The sequence below is a fragment of the Cupressus sempervirens genome, chromosome 11 (genome assembly GCF_028749045.1).
Source record: "Cupressus sempervirens isolate cs-2001-9-10 chromosome 11, ASM2874904v1, whole genome shotgun sequence".
NCBI classification, from domain to species: Eukaryota; Viridiplantae; Streptophyta; class Pinopsida; order Cupressales; family Cupressaceae; genus Cupressus; species Cupressus sempervirens.
Window position 1 is genome coordinate 442,107,789 of NC_143128.1, and position 14,213 is coordinate 442,122,001.

The window sequence follows — 14,213 nt, forward strand, 5'->3', positions numbered from 1 at the left end:
AAAGGAATTTAGTTATGTATAATGAGGAGATCTATTATAATTAATTTGATGAAGGAAAAAAATAGTAGTGGCTTGGATGGACATTTTGGTATTTATAAGACATTTAGTTTTCTTAGGGGAGAAGTATTATTGGCCTCAATTGTGTAAAGATGTTGAAAAGTTTTTAAGGAGTTGTGGAGTTTTTCAAGTTGAAAATGGAGTAATTAGAATATTGGATTGTATACACCTATTTTAATACTTGAGAAACCTTGGAGTGATATCAGCATAGATTTTAAGCTTGGCATATAGAGGACAATAAGAGGGAATCATTTTGTAGTTGTTTCTCTAGATAGATTTTCCAAGATGGCACAATTCATACCTTGTAAGAAGACATTATATGTTGTGCATTTTAAGGATATTTTCTTTAAGCATATTGTCAAATTGCATGGATTACTAAGGAACATCATATCTAATTAGGATAGTAAGTTTTTAGGTTATTTCTAAGATCTTGTGGAAGAAGCTGGATACTAAGTTGAAGTTTAGTTCTACATTTCATCGACAAATTGATGGATAGACATAAGTTATAAACAAGAGTTTGGGTATTTTTTTGAGATTCTTAGTTGGAGATAAATCAAGTAAATGGGATTTGGTGTTGACACAAGAACAATTTTCATATAATAATTTTATGAATATGAGTACTAGAAAGACACCTTTTGAGATTGTTACTAACATGTAGCCTAGAGGTATATAAGATTTTAGGGATATTATTGGAGAAGAGAAGAAGAGTGCTGAAGGAGAGGAATTTGGAAGTTATGAAGCCTTTGAATTAGGAAGTGAAAAATAAGTTGGACTTGAGTAATCATAAATACAAGGATAATGAAAATAGATCAAGGAGACAATATTTTTGAAGTTGTTGATGAGGTGATGATTTATTTGAAGGGTAGAATTCCTATTGACACATACAATAAGTTGAAGATGAAGAAGTTTGGTCCTTGTAATATCTTAAGGAGATTTAATAGTGGTAATTCTTATGAAGTAGAGTTACCTATTTGTTGGAAATATAAGATGAGTAACTAAGAGGGGAGGGGTGAATCAGTTACCACAAAAATAAATCATAGATCCCTTAAGATGTTGGTACAATTCAAAAAACCAATACTCTATTGAAACTGAAATACTAATGTAACTGGGTTTATATAGGAACACTTGGTTTACACTAAGAATTACTATCACTCAGTAAACACTAAAATAATAAATTCTTAAGATGTTTAGTGCTTTTAACCTTATTTAACTTAGTTGTAGAATCATAAAGAAAATAACATGAGCACAAGAGACACCAAAATTTAACATGGAAACCCAATTTGGGAAAACCATCAATTGCAACTATTTACTATATTTCACTCTTCTAAAGTGAGCCCTATTAGGAGCCAACCTTGTTAAAGGTTACAAAACACATTGTTAGTTGTGACCCTATTGAAGGATTTTGTTCAACCTATTAGGAGTGGCTCTGTTAAAGGTCTTTAGACACTTCAAACTAGAAATGCCACCTTGTTATAAGATTTGGAAAATAGTTGTTAGGCTAACTCTATTAGAAGATTTGGTTCACTACTACAATTATTAGAGAGTAACAATGAATTGACTTGATTGTTGATGCAACTTCCTTTGTTGATTTTAGATCTCTATTTTGACTTGAATACTTGATCCTTTTTTATCAGAAAAATCAAAGATTGTGCTACTTCTCATGAAATGTGGACCAATATGAAAGATATCTATGGAGTTGATGATAATGTAAGGAGAGCTAAGGCATACAATATTGGAGGTTAGTCTATTGGTGAAGAAGAAGATGGTTCTGATGATGATCTTTAAATCATTGAAGCATTTCTTGCAAGAATATTTCTCAAAGGAAAAGGAAAGTACAAGGGAAAAATTCCTTTGATCTATTTTTCTTGTGAAGTTGGTCACATTGCTACAAGATGTCCAAATAAAGAAGGAAAAGAAGAAAAGAAGAATGAAAAGTACAAAGGCAATGTAGGAGTTGATGAAATGCAACTCCATAGCTCACCAAGATCACCTACATGCAAATAACCCATCGAAGGGAAACCAAGAAGGAAGAGGTGGAGCTTGGAAAAACCCTAAACAGACTTGAGAGAGAACATTGTAAAATAATGAAAATGTATTTACAATGAAAAATGGAATGAGAAAATACAAAGAGAGAGTCCGAATATAAAGGCCTCATGGAAGCTTTTAAAACAAGCTAGAAAGTGGTAGAAGATAAGGTTGACAACCAAGCATCCACAAAAAGGTGGAACATGCTAGAAGGGAACAAACTCCTGTGTTGTCAACAACTCATCTCTACAACTATTAACTACTAAATATTAAATAAATGCATTAAACTAAGTAAGCTTAAGGAAATAGAATAAATAAATAATTATTTACTCTAACACCCCCCCTTAAGTGCAACTTAGGGGAATGCCTTAAGCTCACAAAACTAAGATGAAATGCAGAATGGGTCTCGACAACAAGGCCATGTTAGGTATCCATGTATAATGCAACCTCTGAAAAGGGGGAAAGAGAGAAAACTACGTGGAAAAAACCCTCCCCAAAAAGAGGTAAGAACCTAATGAAGAATTGAAGAAGCCTCCAACTAGGGGAATGTCCCCTAAAATAGGAACAAAGAGTGATCATGAAGAGCATCACTAAAGCATGAAGAAGCCACAAAATCTTCCATAAAAAAAAAAACTACTAATCTGAAGAACATCCATGGAAGAACAAGGCATGAACTGAGCATGTCTATATGGTAGATGATCCATTTCACTGAAATGCATAGGTAGCCAGCCACTGCAATCGCCTCGTATATAGGATCAACCACTGAATACATAGCTCACACTATCAAACCATTGAACCACGGATGCATTAGAACAACAACATAACCCCCCCTTAATGCAAATGGGGTGAGATGACAAGCAATTGAGAAGATGGGAAAAAATCCTCTGCAGACAGAACCAAGAACGATGAGAGAGGAAGAGGTACAAACACCTATAAAGACATGGTCACTCTGATGCTACATAGAAAAAGAAAAGGAAGAAGGCCTAAAATAGCAAACAACTATCCATCCCATGGTGCTTTATAAAAAGATTGCAAGTACAACTATCTCAAAAATAATGTTTATGAACCCAAAATGCAAAAGTGGCACTTAATCTCAATGCGTATACATAAAAGTGCTTATAAATGATGTCTACAATGATCATAAAAGGAAAAAAGCTGACACAAAAGATAATACAACCCAAAACAAAACAAACCATGCCAGGAAAACAATCCTCAGACCTGAAACACCCAAGATATCCACCATAGAGAAAAAATGCCAAAAATATAATAGAAAGAGCATGGGCTAGAGTCTAAAGGAAATGATAGCATTTTTGAAAAGATGACAAAACCAACTTTCCAAAAATATAATGTTTCCAAAAAACTAACATGGGACACAAAAGATATGCATGTTGGAGTCAAAAATAGAACTTTGGACTTTGACTTAAAAATAGGTAAAAGAACTGCATCAAAACCTAAAAATACTTACACCAATGTCTCCATCTCAAAACTAGATTTTGGGCACTTCTTTCAGATTGAAAAAATACCTCTGTATGCTCAAGTTATGGCCAAAAAATTGAAGGTATGTCAAAAAGGACCCTGGAGAGGTGCAAGAGGATGATGCAGTGATGTCAGCAAAAGACTTCTTTAAAATTGAGTGCTTCCCAGCTGTCAATACAAAAAAGGTGCCACATGGTAGACGCTAATGTGGCAGAGGCTAACATGGTAGGGGCCACGTAGCAAAGTGCCATGTGGTAACCCTACCACATGTCACATGCAGATTCAGTGTTGACTGTACCTAAATGTCCTCACTACCTATGACTGTGCCTCCACACATCAGCAAAGTGTACCGGTACTGATGACTATGCAAAAAACTATGTGCTAACAAAGTAGGAGTGGCAGAGGGAAACACTAGGGGAGGTTGCGCATTAGCTGAACGCACCGATAGAGGTGATGGGTGGGTGGAGCACTGGCCAAAGTGGAGCTCGGGGCAGCACTACTAGCTATAGCCATTGTAGGCAGTGTGCGGGTGGCAGCCCTGTGGTGGCATGGTAGCAACACCTACCTTTTATATTTTTTTTAAAATTTTTTTTGATGCCTATCATCCATATGATCGTACGAAAGCCCCCTCAAACTAAAAAGAATTTCCCCCCCGGAGCCTGGTCTCCAAAATCAAATTTTTTTATATGGATCCTAATTGAAAAGCACCTTTTGAACGAATGGCAATGTCCGTTTGGGCCCAAGATGCTTCGAAAAAAATGCTCTCCCCCCAATTTAAAGAAAAAAGCACAAACAAACTAGGGTTTGTGTCTTCGAATCATGGCTTCAAAAATTCTTCCAGCAAGAAATAGCAGGGAGGCTCTGATACCATGTAAGAGTTGATGAAATCCAACTCCATAGCTCACCAAGATCACCAACGTGCAAATAACCTATTGAAGAGAAACTAAGAAGGAAGAGGTGGAGCTTGGAAAAAACCTAAACAGACTTGAGAGAGAACATTGCAAAACAACAAAAATGTATTTACAATGAAAAATGGAATGAGAAAATACAAAGAGAGAGCCTGAATATAAAGGCCTCATGGAAGCTTGTAGAACAAGCTAAAAAGTGGTAGAAGATAAGGTTGACAACCAAGCATCCACAAAAAGGTGGAACATGCTAGAAGGGAACAAACTCTTGTGTTGTCAACAACTCATCTCTAAAACTATTAACTACTAAATATTAAATAAATGCATTAACCTAAGTAAACCTAAGTAAACTTAAGTAAATAGAATAAATAAATAATTATTTACTCTAACAAGCAAGACATATTTCAAAATCTACAAAGACTACAAGGATAAAGGTAAAAAATCTTGTTACATGGCTAAAGATTCTCATAGTAGTGATGAAGATGAAATGGTTTACATTGTTGTAAAAGATGAATCAGATGAGGAGAATGATAAGATGACCATCATTTCTTAGGTTAGTCAAAATAATACATGGATTATTAATAGTGGTTTTTCTCACCACATGGCTGGTGATAAATCTAAATTTGAGCACTTGGAATACTATGATGGTGGGAGTGTCATATTTGGAAATGATGAACCTTGATATGTGAAGGGAAAAGGTTGTATTGCACTAACCAATGATCTTAGATGTGATAATGCTTATTGGGTTGAAGGACTAAAGCATAATCTCCTCAGTGTCGTATAATTGAATAACATTGGATTCAAGATAGAATTCATGAATAGGAAAGACATGTTGTTGGATGGAAAATAATATCTAGTTGGGGCTGGTAATAAAAAAAGAGGTAATCTATTCTACCTAGATCTAATTGAAAATTCATATTTCATAGCTCAAGTAGAAGAAAGATGGTTATGGCATAAAAGGTTGTGTCATGTAAATTTTGATAACTTGGTCAACATAAGAAATAATAAAAGGGTTAGAGGTGTTCCATGCTTAAAGAAACTTGATATGGGCATGTGCAAAAATTGTCAAACATGAAATATGAGAAAGACAAGGTTTAAAAGTAAGAATTATCTTTCTGAAGAAGTCTTGGAGCTAGTTCATATAGACCTTGTGGACCTATTAGGATACAAAACTACTTTGGAGATAAGTAATTTATTTTGTTTGTTGATGATTATTCTAGGATGATAAAATTATGTATGTAAAGGATAAATTAGAAGCTTTTCAAAAGTTCAAATGGTATCTCGCAAGAGTTGAGAAAGAAACAAGAACAAAACTGAAGTGTCTAAGGTCAAATAGAGGAGGTGAATTAATCTCAAATGAATTCAATGAGTTATGCAATGAAAGAGAAATAAAAGGATAGCTATCTACACTTGGTACACCTCAGTAGAATGGCATAGCAGAGAAAAGGACTTGTTAATCTTAGATTAGTTTTGACAAGGTAGTGACAAAACACTTAGTCATTATTTTATAGAATTACAGTGTAAGTTGAGTGATCAGAGCAAACCAAGCAATCAGTATGATTTGAGTGATCAAGGCATGCTAATCATTGGTATGTGTGGAGCAGATAGTGAGTGTTGAGTCACTCAGGAGTTGAGTAAAAAGTGTATGCTAAGTTATTTAGGAATCAAGTTACAACATTGAAGATACAATGAATGTCGAGCATTAGAGACTTCAATTACCGAGTGAAAAATTTTGGACTTAGTTGTTTGTAATGGCACAAACTTCTATGTAAACCATTTTTGGGTTGACTTAATGATTATTTTATGATTCTAGAAGATGTATACAGTTGTATATTATGAATCCCTATGTAGTACATGCAACCAATAAAATTAAGGGATGTATTAAGTGGCAAAATGGATCAACCAAAGTCATTGACTCTAACCTAACCCTAGCCAACTTGTGCTTACTTAAGGAGACAAATCGTAAATAGTTTATATTGCATGAAGAAATAGAAGGAGATGCAAGAGAAATGAATGCTAAGTACAAAGAGCATTAATGATGGCTATGGAGGTTGTGACAATGTTATAAATTGTAGAATCATTTAGAGAAGAATAAAGGAAAGAAGAGAGAGGATGGAGGAGACATATCTGATCGAAAGGATCAAGTACACACTAGGAAAGAGAAGATATAATATCTAGCAACAAAGTGCTAACCAAAGGATCATGGTGTTGAATCATTCTAATAAATGATGTAGAGAAAATCTCCTAATAGAGTAGTCCTAATAGGCTTGTGTAAATATCTTAATTGAGTGCTTGTTTTATTGCAAGTTTAAGTCCTCTAACAAGGCACACTTTTAGTAGGGTGTTTAAATCCTTTAACATGGTGAGACTTAATAGACTTTGTAAGCATTTAATAGGATAGACCTTTCATAGGGTAGATCATAGTTTATTGTCAAAATTCTTGTAACCTTTATTGGCTACACTTTATAGTTGCAACAATAAATATTTGTGGGTGTCATCCCCACTCTAGTTTTACCTTCTCATTGGAGGGTTTTTGGGTAACAAACTTATTCTATTATGTGTTATTTGTTTCATGCTATGGATGAACATGTGTATTTAGCTATTTAATTTTGCATGCTAAATTGTAAGATGGATGTATGGTGAATGTTTTACACTTAAAGTTTTAAAGTAACAATTCACCCATACCCTCCTCTTAGAATTTACTTTCCTATTTTTATTTCCAACAATTGGTATTAGAGCCTAGTTATTTAGAAAGGAAAGATTTGTAGCTTTGAGGAAAATCTTGAAGATGGAAGTCTACAAGTTGGGAAAGACTATTGAGAACCAAAAGATTGAAATCCATCTTGCCATACACCAAATCATGGAAGCAAGAGATGAACTGCAACATTCATTGAAGAGAAGGAAAGTGATAGCTATTGAGGGAAATGACACTCATTACCAAGGGGAAGACACTACTAGACTATTTGAGAATGAGAACTCAAGTGAGTTTGATGCAATAGTTGTAGATTTGATGGAAAAGAATGGTGTCCTAACTGAAGAGGTCAAAAATCTTAAGATAAAACAAGAAGTTTAATTAGTATTTCTATGTGAGGTGACCAAGTAGAAAAAGAAAGATGAAGAAGACAAAGTCATGATTGAAGATGACAAAAGAATGCTAACCAATAGACTAGAAGAGAACACATTAGAGGTACAAAGGTTGCTAACATACAACTATAAATAATGAATCAAGTGATGATTTCCAATCATGAATTGAATGGTAAGGATATTGAGATCACAACCATGAAGTTGTAAAATGAACAACTGAGGTATGAACTAAGAAAAGAAAAGGAATTTGCTGAAAGTTTCATAAAACCTAGTCAAACCATCAAATACATTGAGAGACTGATGAGATCTCTTGGATATAACAATGATACTATTGGATTAGGATACACTAGTATTGAGGAAGGAGAATCATCTAAAATTGGTGAACAAAGAAACAACAAAGGTAAGAACTACAAACCCACTTGTCATAATTGTGGAAAGCTAGGTCATACAAAATATGTTTATAGGAGCAACAATGCAAATAAGAACCCAAAGTAAAAATTCAAGGGTTACTATCATAAGTACAACAAGCAAGGACATTAGGCACATGAATGTAAGATCACAACCTTAAGCACAAAAAGATTTGAAGGATATTGGAACAATTGTCAGAAGTATGGACATAAAGAATATGAATGCAAAACCAATGCTAATTGGACATAAAATAAGAAGACAAAAGTACAAAAAAATGGAAATCCTACAATTGGGATTACAACACATGGTACAATTGTCACTATTATCAAGAGTATGGACATGTTCCTAAGAATTTCATTAGAAAACATTTCAAAGGCAACTACAATAGATGGTTGAATGAAACTACATGCTTTAGTTTTTTGAAGACTAAACATATTAGCAAAATTTGTCCAACCGAATCACCAACACCAAGTAATGGAAACAATAAAGGAAAAGAAAAGGTCAAAGTGTAGACGAACAAGACATGGAAGAAGAGGGAAGATTGCAGCACATTAAGTTCTGGTGAGGCTCATTCATCCAATGGATCAAGGGATCACATTGCCCCTAACTAGGAATTCAAAAGGTATGTGTGGGACTGATATTTCAATAATATATTTTACATCAGTTCCAAGAATCTAAGTTCTAAAAAGATCATATCAGCATGAATTAAGATGCAATGTATTGGTGAGAACCTAGAAGAAATCTATAATTTTTTAGTTTTCATGTGGTTGTTGAGCATGAAAGGTTTCACTATTACTACCAAGCATGAATGGAATTTTAGCTTTTGTCAAGATATAAAGGTATGGTAGTCTTGACTAAGTTTTCTATGTGAATTGAGTTCAATGAAAATCATGTGTAAGATGAGTGAGTTGGAAACCCTATATTGACTGAGCATACAACTATGTAAGCATTAAGAATTTATTGTAGAATTTTAAGGGTTATATAGTAATTTCTAAACTCATTTTCATTCACCAAAAATCAAAGAGAGCACAAAGAGCACATAGGTGAATTGAAATAGGATATTCTTGCATTTGCAAACTAAATTCAACTACAACTCAACATATTCATCAGATTATAAAGGTATTTTACTGGTGCAGAGTTTTTCTATTTGAATTTTTGTTAACCCTAAGTATCAAATATGGTAGCTAGTTCTTTTATAAGTGTTAGGAAGGAAGGAAATGAAGTATTTAATGTACAATTAATTAGTAATGATGTAAGACAACCACCTTTTTGAGAAATACCTAAAATTGCATATAAAGGAGACCTGTCTAGTGCACTATCAATGATACCACTAAAAGTCTTAATGATTTAGGATATCAGGTGTTGTTATACATGAAAACTTAGAAGTATAAGAGACATGGAGATGAGAGATTTTTTTAGTCAACTTTGCGATGATGGAGTCCTGAGGGAATATAATAAAATTGTAGAAAGGAAAGGGTTGACCCGTGCCCTAGATGTCCCTAATGTATTCAAGACTAAATGGATAAAATTTATGCTCAATAGAATACACAATGACTTTATATGGTTGGAAATTGGGCCAATTAAGATCACTAAAAGGTTCATCAACCAAGTGATAGGGTATCCTACCTTAGACAGACCTAAGAGCATGTGAAGTGATTCAAAAGAGATAATTGAGAAGAACACAGGTGCAATATGGAATAAGAGGGGAATGTCTATAGATTCTATCTCAGACCCCTTAATTACCTTTTCTATGAGAGTAATATCTCATAAGTTCTTTCAATATAGTAAACCAAACAATGTGTCTTGCATGGTAGTAGATTTGGGATACAAAAATAGTGAAGAAAGACCACACCTATGACCTTACCGAGTTATAACTTTAGCAACTGTCTAAAAACTTGGAGGCCATAAGGAAAACAAAGATTGCATCTTGAAAATTTCGTTCTTTAATATTTTGTATATTCTTTTATGAGTAGAACACATTTACTACATTTGGAAAGGTTACTCAGAAGACCAATAGGTCTATCATAGTTTAGATTGCAGAATTCATAGAGCAACTTGGAGATAACTTCGAGTTAGTGATGACTAGTTATTTTGAGGAATTTAAGAAATCCATGAAATAAAGACTAAGGATTCCTATGTCACTAGTGGAGAAATATTACAATGATGTTTGCTTCTTAGTGGATGTAGATTATACATGTGTACAGGCAACTATTCCTAGGGTTAGATGGCTTAAGCCCTTGCCATATGAGATCAGTGTTGATGAGGCATCTATAACTATTACATTTCTATTGGTAGAAGAAATAGATAAAAGTGTCACCTCATTTGGAAAATATGAGGAAGCCAAGTCTAGAATTACAATTGACTTGAAGACAACTTCTATGGTAAGAAAGAAGAATAAACTTGCCAAGAAGCTAAAGGAGAGATTTGGGGAAAGGGGAGAAGGAGAAGAAGAAGAAGATGAAGAGGAAGAAATAGTCCAAAACCCTTTGGAAATCACTCAAGGACAAGGATAAGATGAGGAAGTAGATGAAGAAGGTGTCAAGGGAGAAGAAGTTGAGGAAGCACCCAAGCCTTCTAAGGAGAAGAAGAGAAAGGATAAGGAGCTTAAAGTGGAGAAACCCAAGAAGAAGCTTGTGAAACTTTCACAACAAAAGCCAACAGTACCTGCTATAAGGTCTAGCACAAGGGAAGCCACTAAAAAAGTCAAGGTTGCTAAGAAACCTAAAGGAAAGAGGGCTATTGCCTCAACAAAGTTGATCCAACCAACCAAAAAGACATATGCAAGTAGGAAATACACTCGAGTAGCTGAGTCAAATGAGTAAAAGACAAAATATGATAACATGAGTCAATTCAAAGTGGTAAGCCACAATCTCTCCTCTAACCTAGATAATTTGTATGCCAGTATAAAACCAAATGTAAATTTATCTAGTTTTGCATACAAAGATTTTGATAAGTTAGTATAGGTTGAACAAAATATTGTAGAGCAAGCTACATATGTGATGATGGCTACATTCAAATCAATTCCTATTGAGATTTCTGACTCACTACCTAAGAGTCTATATGATCATGTTGAGCAGAAATGATAATACAATTTACACATAGAGAGACATATCAGGAAATCCACTCTAGCCCAAGTAATGCTAGAATTGGATAAAAGGAAGATTGCCAAAGCTATGGAAAAATACAAGTAAAAAATTTCCCCAAAATATAGAGCTTTCCATATACTAAATAAGAAGATTGAGGACGTGATAACCAAATGAGCATCTATTTGGAGATCTATTTATGGGTTACTTACTCCTACAATAAAAGAGAAAGGTGAGAAAGAATTGTAAGAACCTAAGCAAGTTGAGCAATTGACGACAAAAATAGCACAAGAAATATCAGTAAAGGATGGTAGTGTGGAAGGCATTGAGGAACCAATAGAAATAGGAGAGGCCAAAATTGAAGAAGAGCAACAAGAGGAACATAATGTACAAGATGTGCAAGTGTCAAATGTTATTCCTCCACATGAAGACCAAGTGATTCAATATTACTCAATATAAATCAAGGATGTTCCTAAAAATTCTACTCAGAACATCAATCCTTTGACTAATGATGACTTGAAGAAAATATTGAAGAGTTCCACCATGGTAGCATAGTTATGCACAAATCTTGTATTGGTGATAATTGATGAAATTGATAATTGTGAAGTGGCAGTGCCAGGGGAGAAACAAATTGACACATCTAGTGTGCACCCTACGTCTACAAAGATAGAAGATCCAAATTCAAGTACTAAAGAACTAAGTGTTATTACTAGAACACTGCTAACATTATATCTTGTACCACTCATTTCAACTAAGAAAGCCTTTAATATAGTTGAGAAAGATGTAACAAAAGTCAAATTAGGTCAGGAATCCAGTCTTGTACCTCCTCCACAAATTCAAGGTGAAGATAAATAGGAAGTGATGAAATTTGATAGGTCTAAATTATTGAAGGTGACTACTACAAAGGAACAAATTACCATCTAGACACTAGTTACCTTACCAATTTTTGTGACTTCTACTAGTAGTCAAGATCTTCAGAGGCTAAGCACTAATGCCACACCATTGTAGATATCAAGGCCTAGTACAAAAACATCAAGGATCTTAGAAGAAATATCTTATGAAGATGTGAGCCTAGATGTGGTGATTTATATACCCAAGTTTGATCTTAACACAATCATTATTGAGCAAATGAGCATTATATAAGAAGATCTACATAGGAAGAAACAGTAAGAGTTTCTAAGAAGGGAGGATAAGAAAAAGCAAGTGCTTTATGACATCAAAGACATATTTCTTGATGCTTTTAGTCTCCTAGCTACAAATGAAGATAAACTAATTATTAAGCAACTGGTACATATTGTGGATAAGAATAGTGATGAAGATCAAGATTGCAATGTTAAACTTCTAGAATGGTCTGAAAGAAAATTTCACACTAAGGTACTTGAAAAGATATCTAGTGCCCTTTCACTATGATAGGTTGATTTAGAAACCAAAATGGAGGATGTGAAAAAGGTGTTAGGGAATATCTTTTCTCTATATACAAAGCTTTGTGATGTGAATTTATTCATACAAGAAGTATAGAGGGCTATTGACCAACTGCAAGGAGATCTACAATCCATAGATACAATATTGAAACTATCTTTTGGTCAAAGCCAGACTAAGATGCTAACAATTGTGCTACCTTGATTAGCATCCAAGCCACGTTGACCCCATAGATGGAATTTTTACACAAGGAACTAACTTATGTTGAAACATTGATGAAGAAAGATAATCAACTTTCAACACATGATGGTCTAGTTGACCATGCTACTAAGCTAGACATCCAATATCAATCTCTAGAGGTAGCATGCAACATTAAAAATCATAATGGAGATCCATAAATCATTTTTGGATAAGCACACTATCAGGAAAGTAACACCGTTAACTCTTTGCTGAAATGAAATTGGAAATACAACTATATGCTAACCTATATTTCAACTTAGATCATCCACTATAACTGCTCTTGTAGATGCTGTAGGAACACTCACAATGTATGATGCTACAGAAAAAAACTTATAACTTCTACTTGAAACATTGGAAATGCTAGAAGTAAATCTACACTATTCTAATTTAATCTACCTCCCAAGTGGGCCCCCTTGGTTGGATTCTATTAATCTACTAACATAGAATATAAATGAAGAATTACTTCATTATATTCCAAAACTCCTTACATAAGAACAATGCATAAAACTGTAAAAAAAATCACTACATGAGTCAACAATGTCTTTCCATAAAATTTTCTCTAACACCAAAATGATTGATCCAATCCCTATAAATAGAGGATTGGTACTTATTCTAAAATAGAAAAGAAAACCAACTAACTACAAATCTACTAGAGAAGAAGAAGGAAATATAACAACTCGTGGTATGAGCAATAAAGTTTAGATAACCAATTCAACACAATAGTAAATGCAGAGGGAATATAGCAAAACTTCATCCCTGCATTTCTAGAATAATAGCTCCTCCTTTGTAGTAGTCATGTCTCCTAGTACCATTATGATTCTTCCACCATGGCTAGCCCTTAATGCTCCTCCTTGAATGCTATAGACCAGCCTCCGGCTTCTTCCTTAACAAGTTAGTTATGATGCATAAATAATTGCAAATAAGTATAATCAAATTAAATCCAAATATTAGAACACATTCCAATGGTTATATGAAATACTACATTATATGTATAATATTGGAAAAATATAACATAACTATCTACCCATGGGCTAATGGTTCTATCTAGACTTTATCATAAGTTCAACTAAGAATAAGTTCACAAATGTCTTGGTAGTATTAAAATAGAGTATTAAAATTCACATAAAATAGAGGCAATAATTAGCCTCATCATTTTCCCCCTAGTAAGTTTAATGTTTATCCTCAAGAATTGCATCTTCTAGCCATTGATTAGAAGTCTCCAACTTTAGTCCTCCCTCACCTGCTACTCCTAAAGGTGTAGTAAAATCCTCTTATTCTTTCCTAGACTTCCCTTCTATGATCCTATTGTAACTTGTCAAGTCATTCAGAGTTGATGTCATACAGGGGCCAAAGAAGCATGGGTGACTACATTGTTAATGGACACCAAAGTTATGGTCTAGTTTTCCTTCCCAGCTATATGTATTTTGGAGCTCGATGAAGGGTTTCCTCTAGGTTGATAGGACTATGTGGCTCTAATTTTTTGACTCCCTTAGGTAATCTACCCCATTTTCTTTTA

At 34.1% G+C, this 14,213-nt stretch overlaps 1 pseudogene; it reads right to left on the bottom strand.

The window, feature by feature from the left end:
* The window catches only part of LOC149530322 (polyol transporter 5-like), a 71,458-nt pseudogene extending 67,387 nt beyond the window's left edge, over positions 1-4,071 (bottom strand).
* Positions 4,072-14,213: the final 10,142 nt, after the last annotated feature.